Consider the following 16,696-nt stretch of genomic DNA (forward strand, 5'->3'; position numbering starts at 1 on the left):
GACAAGTGATACTTCCCCTAATACAGACATTAAAGGGGAAACCCAAAGGAAACTTCCTTGGTCAATTTTTTTCTTTTCTGAAGGAACAGAAACTCACTTGAATTACCAAAGATGCAGGCAATATAATTGGAAGCATACAGAAGTATCTCAAGAATCCCAGGAAAGAGCTATAGACAGGGTTTGTAAAAGCCAGAAACATGAACTATAACGCTAACCATGCAAGTTACTCCTTCCATCTCTCCAGTGGTGCTTGGAATCTCATTTCTGGTTCTTTCTGATGCTGTTCATTCATTTTTTTCTGTCTACAGACTGGCTTTCTCTGCTTCTCCCTGCACCTAGACAAGAGCTGCCTCCTTCAGTAGCCCAGAGACCCTATCAGAGAAGGTGATTGGTTCAGGTTGGACCAAATTTACACCCTGATCCAATCAGCTGTGGCTAAATGGTGGGGCCACTTCACAAACACTGGTCTTTTTTCATAGAATGGAGGGGACACCCAAAGGTAACCATAGGAACTTTAGTGAGATTAGACAGAACTCTCATTTAGCTCACTGCAATAGTTGTTGGTGGGTCTAACACTTCATATTTTATTTTGTTATTAGTCCCTTATTTTTACAACTTGCACCTCAAATTTTTTAAAACTGTGTATTTAATGGAAGGCTCCTCTCTTTGGTTATCTATGATAATTAAGACTATACATGACTTTACTATCCCTTGGAATTTCATCTCAACTATGAAGATGTAGTAATTCTAAGCTGACGAGGCAAAATTTATTTCTATATCACTTTTCATCAAATGTTAGTTGTGTGCTGTTGAACTGACTCAGGAACAAGGCAGACAGTTTGGTTGAAATGTTCGCAATTTCCTGCTGACCTTGACTCTTAGACAAGAACATTTTGTAAGACACCAATCTCATTACTTTTAGGTAATACAAATCATGTAGAGTGTTTGCAACACAGTGATGTTGTCTTAATGCTGAACTATGCTATGTTTTAAGCCTCAGCATGCAGGCATCCCCTGGGCTTACTCTCGAGCTCCCCATTTGAATTACTTTATACTTTAGCTCTCAGTCGGAATCTCCTCCAACTCCCTGGCTGAACTGCTTTGCCACATTTGGGGCCAATCAGCAGGAGCTGTTTATCTCTCAGAAGAGTATGAGCTGTTGTTTCTCATCGCACTTAGCACTCCCTTTCAGTGACATCAACTAAGCGTCATTTTCATTAAGTAATTTTCATTGCATTTCTGGTGCCAGACAACCAAGGATGATATCAAGGATGAGAAGGCTGCAATGAAACTGTTAATATAAAATTTAACAGCATATCCTTAGCTTGTCACAAATAGGGATGACAGAGGCAACACCAGAGAAAGGAAAAAAAAAAAAACACAAATGGATGATGGAGGGAGATTCCAGGGGTATTTCTCCCAATATATAGAAAGAGACAAAGAGGGGGGAGTTGACATTGAGTGAAGAAACATACAAAGGTGACATCTCTTAAAAATGACTGAGGGTAAGAACCTAGGGGTAAGACAGGAATAAAGACACAGACCTACTAGAGAATGGACTTGAGGATATGGGGAGGGGGAAGGGTAAGCTGTGACAAAGTGAGAGAGTGGCATGGACATATATACACTACCAAAGGTAAAATAGATAGCTGGTGGGAAGCAGCCACATAGCACAGGGAGATCAGCTTAGTGCTTTGTGACCACCCGGAGGGGTGGGATAGGGAGGGTGGGAGGGAGGGAGACGCAAGAGGGAAGACATATGGGAACATATGTATATGTATAACTGATTCACTTTGTTATAAAGCAGACACGAACACACCATTGTAAAGCAATTATACTCCAATAAAGATGTAAAAAAAAAAAAAAAGACTGAGGTTTTCTGCTTTCCCTTAGATTGAAGTCACAAGTATGAGAGGGAGATGTGAAATGAAACCAGGAAACTAAGACACAGCCCAAGAGGGTAGGGCTTTCAGAAGGTCTAAAGTTACTGGCCATCAACAGGCACATGAAAAGATGCTCAACATCACTAATTATTTGAGAAATGCAAATCAAAACTACAATGAGGTACCACTTCACAATGGTCAGAATGGCCATCACTAAAAAGTCTACAAATAACAATGCTGGAGAGGGTGTGAAGAAAAGGGAACCCTCCTACACTGCTGGTAGGAATGTAAGTTGGTGCAGCCACTATGGAGAACAGTATGGAGGTTCCTCAAAAACTAAAAATGCATTGCCATATGATCCAGTAATCCCACTCCTAGGCATATATCCAGACAAAACTCTAATTCAAAAAGATACATGCAGCCCTATGTTCGTAGCAGCACTATTTATAATAGCCAAGACGTGGAAACAACGTAAAGGTCCATCGATAGATGAACAGATAAAGAAGATGTGGTACATATACAATGGAATATTACTCAGCCATAAAAAAGAACGAAATAATGCCATTTGTGGCAACATGGATGGAACTTGAGACTATCATACTAATTGAAGTAAGTCAGACAGAGGAAGACAAATACCGTATGATCTCACTTCTATGTGGAATCTAAAATAGGACACAAATGAACTTATCTACAAAAGAGAAACAGACTCACAGACATAGAGAGCAGATTTGTGGTTGCCAAGGGGGAGTGGGGTGGGGGAGGGATGGAGTGGGAGCTTGGGGTTAGCAGATGCAAATTATTATATAGAGAATGGATAAATACCAAGGTCCCATTGTATAGCACAGGGAACTATGTTCACTGTCCTGTGATAAACCATAAATGGAAAAAAACATTTTAAAAAGTGTATATATATGTATAACTGAAGGACTTTGCTGTATAGCAGAAATTAACACAACATTATAAATCAACTCTACTTCAATAACAATAATAATAGTGATAATAATAATAAAGTTACTGGCCATTACAGAGAGCCATAGACACTGGTTGCATGCCCCCAAAAGCAGTGAGAAAGCTGCGTCCAGAGAGCTCCACCACTTCAGCAACCAGGGGCAGATGGAAGGCAGCCAAAAGACTGGGAATCTAGTGGTTTAGGAAATCTCAGCTACCATATTTCCATTCACGGATTGTCCGTGGTGTGTCATTTGCTGTTTTCAGCTTCTTTTCTGGTAATTTGTGGTACAGAGTGCCAGAGAGAGGGAGGCCCAGGTCATGCCCTCTACATCCTTCAGATTGTCCTAGGGGTGTGGAGAGGGGCAAGCTTGCTGGCAAACTAACCACAGTGCCCATTTATTAGCACTTACCATGGGCGGGCGCTTTACCTGGAGGTGCACGTCCTCGCTGGAGCCTCAGGACGAAGATATTACCGTTGCTCCTTTACAGATGAGGAAACAGAGGCCCAAAGAGACTGTGGGACTAGGCAAAGCTGGGTATGAACCCTGTTCGCTATGACTTCAGAGCTTCCTTGTAACCACAGAAATCTACGACTCTCAAATTGTGTGGGAGAGTTAAGGAAGGTTCGCTCAACTCATTATATGAAAAGCTCCAGCATAGTTTAAGAGTCAACGGCTGCTGACCCGTTTGCTTCCTTTGCTTTAGCTTTGCCGTTTTTGTGGAGGAGCTGCCTTTGGATGGGATGTTGGGTCTGAGGGATTATTTCAGGGCCGAGCGGACCTCCAGTTCTGCCTCTTCCAACCTCTCTCAGAGAAGTCAGGCCCCACCCCCCACCCTCGGGGAGGGGGGCAGTGCGGGAAGTATCACACCTGCTTGTGGGAGGAGAAGAAAATCAGAGCTGGTCCAGCTCATCTGTGCATCCTTTCTAGGAGCCGGGAGGTGTGGGTTCATCCAGGGAGTGAGAGTGGTTCCGTAAGGGTGTGGCGGCAGAGGTAGGGCTGGGTCTTGAGTTTTAGACCGAGGGCTCTGTTGCGAGGCCCTGTGCCTAGGATGCGGTTAGGGGCAAAGCCTCACTGTACAGTGTTGGGGCAGGGGCGACGCGCCGAAGAGCAGCGCCATTGCAGCGCCTTTAAGCACCATTTTTCAAACTCTACGGGTTCTTGCTGCTCAGGCCCAACATCTTGAGATTCGACAGAACCAACAATATTGGCAGCCATCCGCTGCTAGCTCCCTAGGGGATATTTTATTATCTTATCAACCCAGATGACTCAGAGACGCGTACGTCAAAGAGGGCTGAGATGTAGAGGAGATGGAATCTGGGGGCTTTCCCAGTCTGAGATGATGATTCTATGATGACACGACACGTGTTCATGCAGCCCACTGCTAGGCTTTGTGAAGTGAGCCCCATCCTCCAAATGCACCTTGGCTGTCACTGCCCTGGGACTAGAGGTGCCCTTTTCCTTCTGCCTGAGTCCCCCTCACCCTGGGATTATCCCTGTGGTCCTTAACCTCTCTCTCTGTGCAATGCTCTTGGCCTCTGGTCATTTAATGACATAAGACTCTACGGAAGATATCCCTCTGTGCCTTTGGCCGGCCGGACCACTCCTGCTCTCTGCTTCCTTCAGTTACTGAGTATGTGGAACATGTGTTGTTACAGAAAACCCATTCCTGCTTTCTTTGGAGTTCATGGGCCTTAGGAAACAAATTCTAGCAGGGCTAAGAGCCTGCAAGGGTAACTAACAGATGACTCTAGGCAAACCAAGTAAAAAATCTTATTAGAAAATTGTCTTTGGGGGACATCAGTTGCGCCATGCAGCAGAAACCCACCTGGAAATCCAACCAGCACCTGCAGACCGCTCAGGGTACAGCACCAAGTGTGAGGGTCACATTGCACACCGTCACTGCCAGGGAGGCCTGTCCACTGGGAATGGGCGGCGTGGCCTGCGTGTCTCCCAGCAGGGGTGAGACCCTATGCCGTGAGAACTGCTGAGACTCACGGGAACCGGCCCCTGCAGACCCTCCTACCCTTGCCCAGCATTCACGACCCCAGTGAGCCTCCTGAGGCAGAGGAGGGTTGTGTCCTGAAGTGAAAACATGGAGCCCCTGGCCTTGGGCAGGAACACACATTGGTACAAGCTCACTGTGTTACAAGTGGGAATTTGCTCAGCGTATAAACCAACCTATGTCACCATCACCCCTTGTAGTGGGTAAAGGCAGGGCAGTAAGCAGAAGAGGCACCAAGATGTGAGTTTAAGGCCTGGGGTCAACAGGGCTACCAAGTAACCCTTGGTTCCTGTGTCGTGTACTGTTGTTCCAGTGGGGGTCTTGGAAAAGGCCACATGGTAAGGCAATAGCACCCTGCAGGTGTGGAGACAAGGCGGATGGTCCCAGGTGAGGGCCCGGTGGCAGTGGGGTCGAGGAGAGGCAGGTCTGCAGTGCTAGTGGAATCCAGGGGAATTTAAGAAAGGTCACTGTGTCTTGGCCATGCTGGGGAGCCCAGTTACGGGCTTTGTGAGCTGTGGACATCAGTGATCAGTGTCAGTGGGGCATCTTGTAACCAGACAGGATAAGGACATCTCCAAGGAGTCAAGAGGATCCAGAGAAAAGGAGAAGGACCTGTATCCAGGTGTGATACACGTCCTTCTCCTTCTCACCCTGCTGCTGCCACGAGGACACGTAGGCTATCCCATAAGCTAGAGCCTATAGGCTGTATCCAACAGCACCTTAGAGAGGAAAGCTTGGCTGGCCAGAGGGGATCAGGGGAGGTGTTAGAAGAAAAACCTTGAAAGAATTGGCATTTGCCCAAAAGCGATGGGATTAATCCAAAGTGATACTATTACTCACACTCATAGTAAGATAATAAGACTTAGTAAACTAAGACTTAGACTACATTTTAAATGAAGACACTGAGGGCCATCTCATCAAGCATCCTTATGGTCTTCTTGAATTATGCGGTCCAGTACACAGCCGATAGCTGCATGTGGCAATTAGATTTAAATTAACTCAGAATAAAAATTAAAGATTCAGTCCCTCAGTCCCACCAGTCACATTTCAAGGGCTCAGTAGCCACACGTGGCTAACAGCTACCCTATTGGACGGAGCAGATACAGACCCCTTCCAGCATCACAGGATGTTCTACTAGGCAAAGCTGGTCTGAAACCTAAGCCCCAGGATACTAGGTCTCTTCTCTGTCTTATTCCCAACTGTGTCCGTAGGCATCTAGAGAGACCCCAGCACATAAATGAATAGGGTCAAGGTTTTCCCTAAAGTACAGCGCTCCAAAATATTGTCCTAATCAACCTCTCCAGACCTTGCTTCTCGTTATTCATTCATTCACTAAACATATACTTACTGAGGGTCTTTGATGTGCCTGGTGCTCTGCTAGATGCTGAGAACAAAAACTAAGACATAATCCCTCTCCTTACAGAGCTCACTTTCCACCAGGGAAGACAATAAAAAAAAAATAAAACAAATAGATGCACCCAATAGTTACAGCTGGTGAGAAATACTGTGAAGGAAACACACAGGGAAGAAACGGCGGAAGCAGCTGCTTCATGTACTGGAGCCAGAGAAGGTGTCTCAAGGAGGTGGCATTCTGGCTATGACCAGAAGCTGTCTGAATCTGTTTCCCCAGAATGTGCCCCATCAGTGATACATAAGAGCAGCCGTAAGCAGTTGGCAGATATGTAAATGAGAAGGAGACAGGTATTCAAAGGGGCAGGGGCAGGCCATTCCTGGTAAACTGAGTCTGAATCCCTTAATGGGGTCCTGAGCTTGGTCAGTGCAAAGAGCAGAAACAAGACCACTGAGACTGGACCAGAATCTGCACAGGGGAGAGAGACGTGAGTAGGGATGTTAAGAACTCTATGGACCCCTTTCAGGAGGTTGCGTGCTGTGACCTCATTTGTGTTTAAATGAGGTCACTCTAGCTGCCCTGCAGAGACTGTGCTGGGGTGGGAGGAAGAACCAAAGCTGCAGGGAATTCAGTAGATAGCCTCTGACAGCCTCCAGCAAGAAGAGGTGATGGTGCTGCTTGGACCAGCTGGGACCTGGGGCACGGAGATGTGTTAGTCAGATCGGACTTAACTTTTCCAAGGCTGTTCAGACCGTCCTCCCTGCTCTGTTTCCCATCCTCACCCCCAGTCGCCCTTCTCACCTTGGGATGCTCTTTCCTTTTTATTTTTGCTTTTGAAATTCCACCTTTCCTTTAAGACCTCAGATATATCCTCCCCCTTGGTGAATTTATCCTTTATTGCTTGGAAACCTTACGGCACTGATGATCAGTACCGTTCGCATATGTGGCACTCAGCGAGCTCAATCCCATTCTGAGTTTGATCTTCTGTCCTCTTCAAGAACCCCTGGACAGTGTCAATGCCTCTTAGACATCTTCCTGTCCCCTACTTCAGGGGTAGCACCTGGTCCAGCATCTTAGGTATGAGTACTCAAGAATATCTGTTGAAGGAACAGATGATGAACTGTAGCTGTCTTTGCTGTTATGTCTTTCCTTTTGATTAACATCTGATTTTTTTTTTTTTCTGCATAAGCTCACTTCTTTGACTATCATTTCCTAACCAACTCTGTGGAGAGAATACAAAACTGTTCTCTTAAACACAGTGTCTGTCCCTGGTGGGCTGCATTTGGCAACAACAATGGACTGAAACCTCCAAAGGCTTGGTAAGAGCTGTGGGAAAGCATGAAATGTGTTCAGTTAATTCCTGTTACTCAAAGTAAATGGAGATGCTTAAGCCAACAGTCATACATTCTCAATTGCTCCTGTGACGAGGCTGTGAATGCCTTAAGCTCACCTTATTCACCTCAGCACAGGCAGTACCGCACGTGCCTGACACACAATAGGCTCTCTGGACACATAGGTCAAAGGCACAAATAATTATACAAACACTGAGCCTTCTGATGGGCTCACTTGGAAGGGACAAGCCCCATGGTGGCTGCTTGTCTGTAGTTACGGAGCCCACTGAGAGGCAGGCCACACCATCCTTGTGAAGGGAGCACTGTATTTTTACTGCCCGTTCTGGTCCAATTTAGATGTTCAACGAGGGCAGCAAGCAGGTGGAAACGTAAGGATAAATGTGATCGGCCATTTCCCATCTTCCCCGTCACCTGCCACCACTTAGAGTCACATCATTTTCTCTCTACCACCTTCACTGATCCTGTCCCAGACCCTTCATTGTTTGTCAGGGATCCTGATGAAGGGGGTCCTTCCCTCGCCCATGTAATCAGGCAAGGGAAGGAAGCCATGGGTTCTTCTCTTTCTTCTTTCTTTTCTATTAAAGGGTTATTTTAATGCATTTCATTTGCAAAGATTAGTATCATGTCTATTTTTACACTAGCTTGGAGTGCCTGAGTTTGCGGTATCTTCCAGCCCATTAGTAACTGTCTTAATTCAGAAGTAAAAATGAGAGGGTCTGTACGGTGGGAAGCTGGAAAGGAGGCTCCACAAGGGAGATGCATTGGCCCAGGTCTTCCATGAGTATTCTGTTTAAACTTGTACCATCCCCAACAGAACTGCTTCTCTGCTCTTCTTTTCCTCGTGGTGATGGGAGGGAAGGGGGGTTCCTCCTATTTTCTGCAACCGTTTACTTAGGTAGGCATCAATAGTTCAGGACACCAGCTCCCTTTCTGGAAGCCCAGGTGAGGGCAAAGGGCCTAGTCCAGGCCAGCAGGTCACTTGCTGTTTCCTGCAGGTCTCCGCGGAGATCACTCCAGGCTCCTAACTGGCCAGACCACAGATGCACTTGGAGAGGAGAACACAGTAAGCATTGACTTTCCAGTTGAGATCTGCTCTCTGTGCTCTTTCTTTGGCTACTTCCCAGATCTCCTTGACCCATGAGAATGCCAGAGTCCATGTCTGGGGTGGAGACCCCACTGTCCCTTCAAGCAGCAGTGTGACACCCAGAGAGTTTTGTGATCCCAGCCTCAGACCCAGGCTTCTCACACCAGACCAGGTAAGGGGATTTCACATTCATTCTTTGATTTTAGAAATATTTATATGAGACTCAGAGATGAAGATGTGGCCATGCCTTAAGAGAGGCTGACTTACTACCTGACTTAGACTTTATATGTAGGGTCTGGAAGGAGGTGGGATGTGCTCTCATCTCTAGGATGTGCTTAAGTTTCACAGCTGCAGAGACCTATATAAGCAGGTCTTTAAACCCTCTTCTTTCCAAAACATTCAAGGAGCTTTGTCTCTGGGATTATTCTTTGTTCTAGAGTTGAGTCTGGCTTCTCCACGCAGACCTCAAAAATCCTGCCCCCAGCCTTAGAGAAGTTGCTATGTTCAGTATTTCTCTGAGACATTAGTTGGAATTTCTAATTAAATTGTGAGAAAAGATTTCATTTCCCAGGATAAAGACACAGGACATGTGTCCCAACCTTCCCATCTGCCTTCCCTGCTGGGCCCATCCCCTAACTTGAGTCAAGACACTTAACCACCCCTGCCTGGGGAGGGCCATCTCTATTCTTTAAAGATCTCCAGAGAAGATTCCAGAACTTTTTTTGCTATCCCACTCCCCTGTGCAGCCGTTCTCACTGGCAGAACAACCTTTTTATACCCCCAAATACTCATACCACTTCTGAGGGTGCTTCCTAACATCTCCCCCAAACAATCAATGATGGGTCATTCGCCACCCTTCTCGTAATAGTAATACTTTTATTAACTCAAAGATGTTTTACAGTTGTGTTTATAGTTTTAGGCATCATGACCTCTCTCCTGCAGTTATTTAAGTTGCTTGACTAATATTTTCCTGCCTCCAGACCTTGTCTACTCCAATTTATACTGAAAACTACTTCCAGTTTAATCTTCCCCTGGCATAGTTCCCGTCAAGCTACCCTCAGCCCATCCCCCCCTCCAAGCCATCACCAAAGGCATATTAGAGTGTCCCATTGCCTGGTAAACTGAGTACAAAAGTGTCATGTGAGGTCTCTGGCACTCCAACCGGGCCCCAGACATTCTCTAAACGACCTCATTGTACAGATCTCCTCTGAGACCTTGACCATTTCTCCTTTTAAGTTATTCTCTATCCAGCAGGCTACCCACCAACCGCATTTCTACCAAGCAAAATCCTACCCACTCACTGAGTGCCACAGAGGTGCATGAATGAGTTATACAGGGCCCCTGACCTACTCACTCATAGCAGGTCTAGGTAAGACAGACAAAACACAGACATTTCAACACATACAATGTGGTAGGCCCAGTGCTTTCGGGGCTGCTCTGGGGATAGAGCAAGGGAACCCATAACCTTCTTTGTGGGCATGAAACTTAAGCCGTGTCTTGATGGGCAGGAAGGAGTTAGTCACATGAAGAAGTTGATGGCAGGGTATTCCAGGTAGAGGGAACCATAGAAGTGAAGGAAACTAAAGTGGTTTATCAGAGTATTCGGTACATGGAGGAGAAGGGCCAAGGCTAGCTACTATTGAGAGCCCTGTACTGCACTCTCTGTCTGGCCTTTCTTATTTCACTTGCCTATTAGCCTGTAAGGTGGGTGTTGTTATATCATCAAAGCCGCTCAACAGATGAAGACACTGAGACACAATGAAATGGGGGAATATAGCTGTGCTCACATAGATAGTAAGTTAAGCTCAGAGTCCAGGTTTGAACCCAGAACCCAACTCTCCACGGTTGTCCTGCTTCTTTTGACACTGCAGTCATAGAAAAGGTCAGGAAGCCTTCAAAGCTCTTTGCTTAGTGGGTTCCAGATCTGGCTTTGCACTGATTTCTCATGCAAACCCAGATGTGCCACAGTGGCTTTCTGGGTCTTATTTCTTCCTCTATCACAGTGGTTCTCAACCAGGGAGTGACTGTGCTCCCCAGGAGACAACTGATAACATCTGAAGGTAGTTTTGGTTGTCCCAGCGGCAGGGAGGGGACCAGCATCCCGTGGATAGAGGTCAGTGGCCTATGCAACATCCTACAGTGCACAGGGCATCCCCGCAACCCAGGAGGACCCTGCTCTCCAGAACGGAGATGCAGCCTACCTCACCATCCTTGCCTACCTCACTCCTGATGCAGCCTACCTCACATACCATTCTGACCCATTACTTCCGGGAGCTAATGTAGGTTAATCTCCCAAGGCGGAAACCATTGGTTTCAACGGCGGAGTCCCCGAGGGGACCCAAACCTCTTGGGTGGATCTTCTTCACGTTTGCTTCAATGAAAGCCTTCAATTCCTCCATGAACCCCATGTTTTCTCCAAGTAAAATCCTGCAGGGCTACACAGCTGCCTGGCTTGCTGGCTGCCGTCCATCGGCTCCCGTTCTGCTGGGTTGTTTTCTCCAGAAGGTTGGACCTCCTTCCCCTGACTGCTCTGCATCTCGCCTGTTCCTGGCATTGCCTCTGACAGCAGGACTTATTGAGAGACCAGGCCCCAGAGGAAAGTGATCAACACAGCCCCTCCACGCTCCCTGGCTTGACCTGGACCCGGAGAAGGACAGTCAGACATTTCTTCTCTGCAGAGCATCGGCCTTTCTTTCCCCAGTTTATCTGTATTTACTTGGAAAATGATTTCCTCTGCTTTACTCAGTTTTCCTTTGAGCCCAATTGCCTGCTCAGTTCTCTGTCCTTTCTGTTTATTTCTACTTCTCATTTTTCCCATTGATCAGACGCCCTGGAAATATAGCAGGAACAGTGTGTGCCCTGTAATATTCAGTTACACTTAATATTTCTCAGCAAAACGTTGACTTGGAAACGCCAAGCAGTCAGAATCCATGCCTGCTCTGCTTACACTGGACATGGGCTTCAGCACAGGCTCCGATTCATGTCGGATCTATTCCCTGCTTAAAGGGGGAACAGTGCCCATGCTAACACAGGAAGGTGCCCCAGCCAGCAAGCCGCCAAGCATCCCCACAGAAAGCAGTTTCCTCAAATAAGTGAGTGGCTATAACACACTTGGTGCTCGGCGGAATAAAGACATCACATCCCATAAAACTGCCAGACGAATATACTGTGGAATCACAAACGCTCCTTAAACAGAAAGTTTCTCTAAACCAGCCTTTGCCATCAGTGCTATTGCTAGTTTTCTTGGATGCCACCTTCTGATGACGTGTGTCACACTGAGAACTAATGAAGCTCTTTGGTGCTGTAGCGTTGAGAGACCTCTCGGGCGAGCTGAGGAAAGCTGCACACTCTTTCTCCAGAGCTGCACTGCCAACATCACAGATTAGTCTGAGAATCAGTAGCACGTACGGGTGAAATTCAATGCCCGTGGCAGAGAGCTTAAGGGGGCCCAGTCCTCTTGGGTGGATCTTTTCCATCTCGGCTTCAATAATAGTATCCACCTCCTCCACGAATCCTATGCTTTCTTCAGAATAAAATCCTGCAGGGTGACCCCATCCATGGATGGCCATGTTTTCAAACTCAAGAACCAGTCTCTGCCTTCCTGGTTTAGGAAACACTATTAGGAAATACTGCAAGTGAAGTATGATTTGATTATGTTAACAGAAAACAACAATAAAAACTCTCACTCAGACCTATCAACATTTTGCATCCCAAAGTGTCTCTTTGGGTACAAGATATACTTTCTTGTGTGGTTTAAAGAGGCCAGGAAAATAAATAAAATAAAGACATTGAGAAGCAAGAAACAAATTGAAAACCAAGGTTTTCTAGGAAGCCTGTCCTCCTCTCTCACCCAAGAGAATGCAGTTAACCAGCATTAAGGCACTGGGCAACCTCCAGGGGCAGCTCAGAACTAAAGTCTCAATTATGGGAGGACATGACCAGATGTTCCCTGAAAGCTCTGGTAACAGCCCCCAGGGCTACATTCCCCGCAGAATGGAAAGACCTTTACCTTGGTCCTACTCCCACTGAGTCAGAGAATATGCAGTTATAAGTATCTGCGTCACTGTCCTTAGCCTATAGCCTTCTAAGGGGGTAGGGTCTGGACCAGCTACCAGACCTTTGCCATGAGAAGTGGGGAGCGGCTGCTGCAGAGCTCACCAAGTCATTTCTAGTAAGAAATAAGAGGAGGGACAGTGTGAGGGGACCGGTCAGTAAGGAGAGCTATCCAGGAGGTGGGGAGAGCAGAGGGCTGGGAAGCTGTAGAGGGAGAGAACAGTAGAAAAGTGACTGTTACAAGGAGGGAATTGTGTGCAGCGTGGACGTTTAGGAAGCCTTCCTGGACAGCATGGTTATCATTCTCTCTTTCTCAAAAGACAGAGTACATAACTGCATCACTGCTCAGCTCTCCTGCAGTTGGGTGTGTGTTCCCACTGGTACTCAAGTAACCCCATCCGTCTCCTCATTGAGACTTGCAGGGATCTTTTGGACGCCTACACTGGTTGAGATGATCCTTACCCTGTAAGGATCCATATTTATTCAGATTCCATGGATTGTTCTTTTTCTCATGAATATGTTCCATGCTTTCATCCAAAAGACAGAGTTCTCATCAACAATCAGGGGTGAGAAAGTGAAAGACAAGAAGATGGGAGAATGGGAAACTTTCCTTCGGAAAATGTTTGAAACTGTCATGAAGACCTTTTAATAAATTAAAAAGAATAGGGGCTTCCCTGGTGGCGCAGTGGTTGAGAGTCTGCCTGCCAATGCAGGTGACATGGGTTCGAGACCTGGTCTGGGAAGAACCCACATGCCGCAGAGCGGCTAGGCCCGTGAGCCACAACTACTGAGCCTGCACGTCTGGAGCCTGTGCCCCGCAACAAGAGAGGCCGCGACAGTGAGAGGCCCGCGCACTGTGATGAAGAGTGGTGGCCCCCGCTCGCCACAACTGGAGAAAGCCCTCGCACAGAAACGAAGACCTAACACAGGAAACATAAATAAATAAATTTAAAAGTCATCTTCTTAATAAATAAATAAATAAAAAAGAATCACTTTCAGACTAAATTATTCAGGGGAATATGAAAATTATTAATCAGAAAGCAATCAGAATAATCCAATTAAACTGTGGGTTTTTTCTGAGTCAGAAATGAATTTCAGCTACTGCCCCAAGGGCTAGCAGGCTATCAAGGGATTAAGATTGAAGTAACAGGCATCTCGGAAAAGGCTTTCTCAGGAAAGGTGGAGAGTTTATTTCTGGTTAAAGCTTCTCTTTACCTAAGCCTCTAGAGCCTTCTCTGTCATCTGTTGTGATTAGGACTAGAAATGAGAAAGAAAAGAGTTGGTCAGAGAGTCAAAAAGCTGAACACTTTTGAACTATATCCTTTTCTGCAGCTAACGTCTTTTATATTCTGGGCGGCTCGGAGAATGTAGGTACAATACACCCATTTTATCCAGGGGTCCCAATTCCATTCCACCTACATTGTGACAGAGAAGTAACACAGTGTGCACATTTGGATTTCTTTTCATTTTCTTTTCATTCATTTCTTTTCATTTCATTTTCCTTTCCCTCTGAACAAGGCAGGGAACTCACGGCTAAAGCAGGAGGGAGAGAAGGGTGAGTAATGCAGAGCATGGGTAGAGAGACACCAATTTATACCAAGAGGATTTCTAGACCCGGGTCATAGGAAGGGCACTTCTTTTCCCAGCTTATCGGGCTCTCTATTTCACCATGGCAAGCGTTCTTCCATGCAGATGAGCCCATAACAGAGGTGATAACCCATTCCAGCCTCTGGACCCCTCACCTCAAAGGCAGCGTTTCTGAGCATCTCAGAGGCAGAAGAGCTGGGCCCTTTCCTTTTAATCTCATCCATCTTTCGGGCTCTCCATCCCTTGATTTCAAAGCCTTTCTCAAACAAATGTGAAGTTGAAAGGATAGACTTCAATTATTTCATTTTGTGAAGGTTAAAAAGGTTCTTGTAAATGACTGATGCAAATCCTGGAAACCCGGTTAAAACAACTGGATACCAGATGGGGAAGGAAAGTGGTTTACTGTAAAGTGCTGCAGAGAGTAGGAGCTCATTTACAAGAAGCAATTACACAAACAGCCCTGAGAATCCAAGATCCCATGAAAGGATGGCTGGGGTGGAAGCACACAAGAAGCATTTTTGTGCTCACACAAAAAAGGCTAACAGTGCGATCGGTCACCTTCCCTGTTCCCTGGCACATTTTACCTTCCTTGTGTTACTAAGTCTAGGCTGACCTGCCAATAAGCCAAGAGCTACCACCCCACGTAGAGACTTCCACTTTCTCCATTACTCAGCTACCTGGGGGAGTCTCCCAATAAGAGAAATTGAACAATATAAGGAAGTATTCAGCTGTCATCATTGATGTTTAAGTCTGGGGAACTTCGTTTGTATATCAAGTCAAAGAAACGGGAGAAAATTCCTTTACAATCCGGATGCCTTTTTACCCCCAATCTCTCTTTAGATTGAAAGTGAGCATAATACATTTTATTACTTACGTTCATATATAGGTATATTCTTGCATGTTGATTGATATAGTAAGCAGGTTATAAATGTGCAAATGTGGGTTATAAAGTTATAGGTGAGAACGGGACATTGTATTGAAGTTTCTTGCTCTGCACTCCTGGCCAGTCTGAGCTGACCTGTCTGCCTTCCTCTACACAGAGCCTCCTGTGCCCAATTCCATTGCCCTGAGACTGAGTCTCTGCCTCCACGTGTCACACCTTTCCCAAGATCAGTTCTCTGTCTGATCCCACTTTGGCCAGACTGGCCAGGCCTTCCCACATGGTCATCAACTTGACTGTAATCTGTGCTGGGGAGAGACCAGGAGCCCATCCAGCACTCAATCCTTTTGCAAATGAGAACATACATTTTCGTGGAGGCCTTCTGTAAACCCATATACATCTCAGGCGTTACTCTCCATCAGAACCTTCCTCTGGAGTTAATACAGCCAGGCAAGAATGTAGGTGGTATCTTGCCAAGGCAGTGAGAGAAATGCTTTTGTGCAAGTGGACATATCCAGGGCCCTGTAATCTCAGTATCCATCTTCACAGTTATGCAGCATGTGTGCCTATGAACTGTGAACCTTCATCCTGGATTAGAAACCAGTCCGCCATGCTGGTACTTGTACCCCACAAACTCCTACAGATGGAGCTTGACAGAGGGGGCTTCCAGAGTCCCCAAGACACAATGAAATGGACCTGGCATGTCAGAGCCAGATGGAATATGCGTGATAAAATCATCTGATTTCCAAATGTCTGTCAGTTAATGAATGGATAACAAAATGTAGTTGTGTACGTTTGTTAGAGCTACCATAGCAAAATTCCACAAACTGAGTGGCTTAAACAGAAACTGATTTTCTTCCAGTTCTGGAGGCCAAAAGTCCAAGATGAAGGTGTTGGTAGGTTCAGTTTCTTCGCAGGCCTCTCTCCTTGACTTGCAGACAGCCGCCTTCTCCCTGTATCCCCCACATGGTCTCTCCTTTGTACGTGTACATGTCTGTGTCCAAATTTCCTCCTCTTATAAGGACACAAGTCATATGGAATTACAGCCCAAAATAAAGATCTCCTTTTAACTTCATTACCTCTTTAAAGACCTTATCTCCAAATACAATGACATTCAAAGGTACTGGGAGTTAGAACTTCAACATATAAATTTGGGGGAAATAACCAGTCCATAGCGGTGTACATCTATTTCATGACATATTATTTGACAATGAAAAGGAATGGAGTACTGATGTATGCTACAACATGGATAAACCTTGGAAATATTAAGCCAAATGAAATAAGCCAGGCAAAAAGACCACATATTGTATGATACCATTTACGTGACATGTCCAGAATAAGCAAGTCTACAGACACAGAAAATAAATGAAAGGGTTCCAAGGGCTTGGGGGAGGGGAGAATGGGGTGTAACTACTGACTGGTATGGGTTTCTTTCTGGAACAAAAATATTCTAGAATTAGATAGTTGTGATGGTAGCCCAACTTTGAATATATACTGAAAACTTCTGAATTGGATCCTTTAAAAGAGTGAACTTATGCAGTGTGAAATACA

This window comes from Neophocaena asiaeorientalis, unplaced genomic scaffold (assembly GCF_003031525.2).
Source record: "Neophocaena asiaeorientalis asiaeorientalis breed wild unplaced genomic scaffold, Neophocaena_asiaeorientalis_V1.1 scaffold45, whole genome shotgun sequence".
Taxonomy (NCBI): Eukaryota; Metazoa; Chordata; class Mammalia; order Artiodactyla; family Phocoenidae; genus Neophocaena; species Neophocaena asiaeorientalis.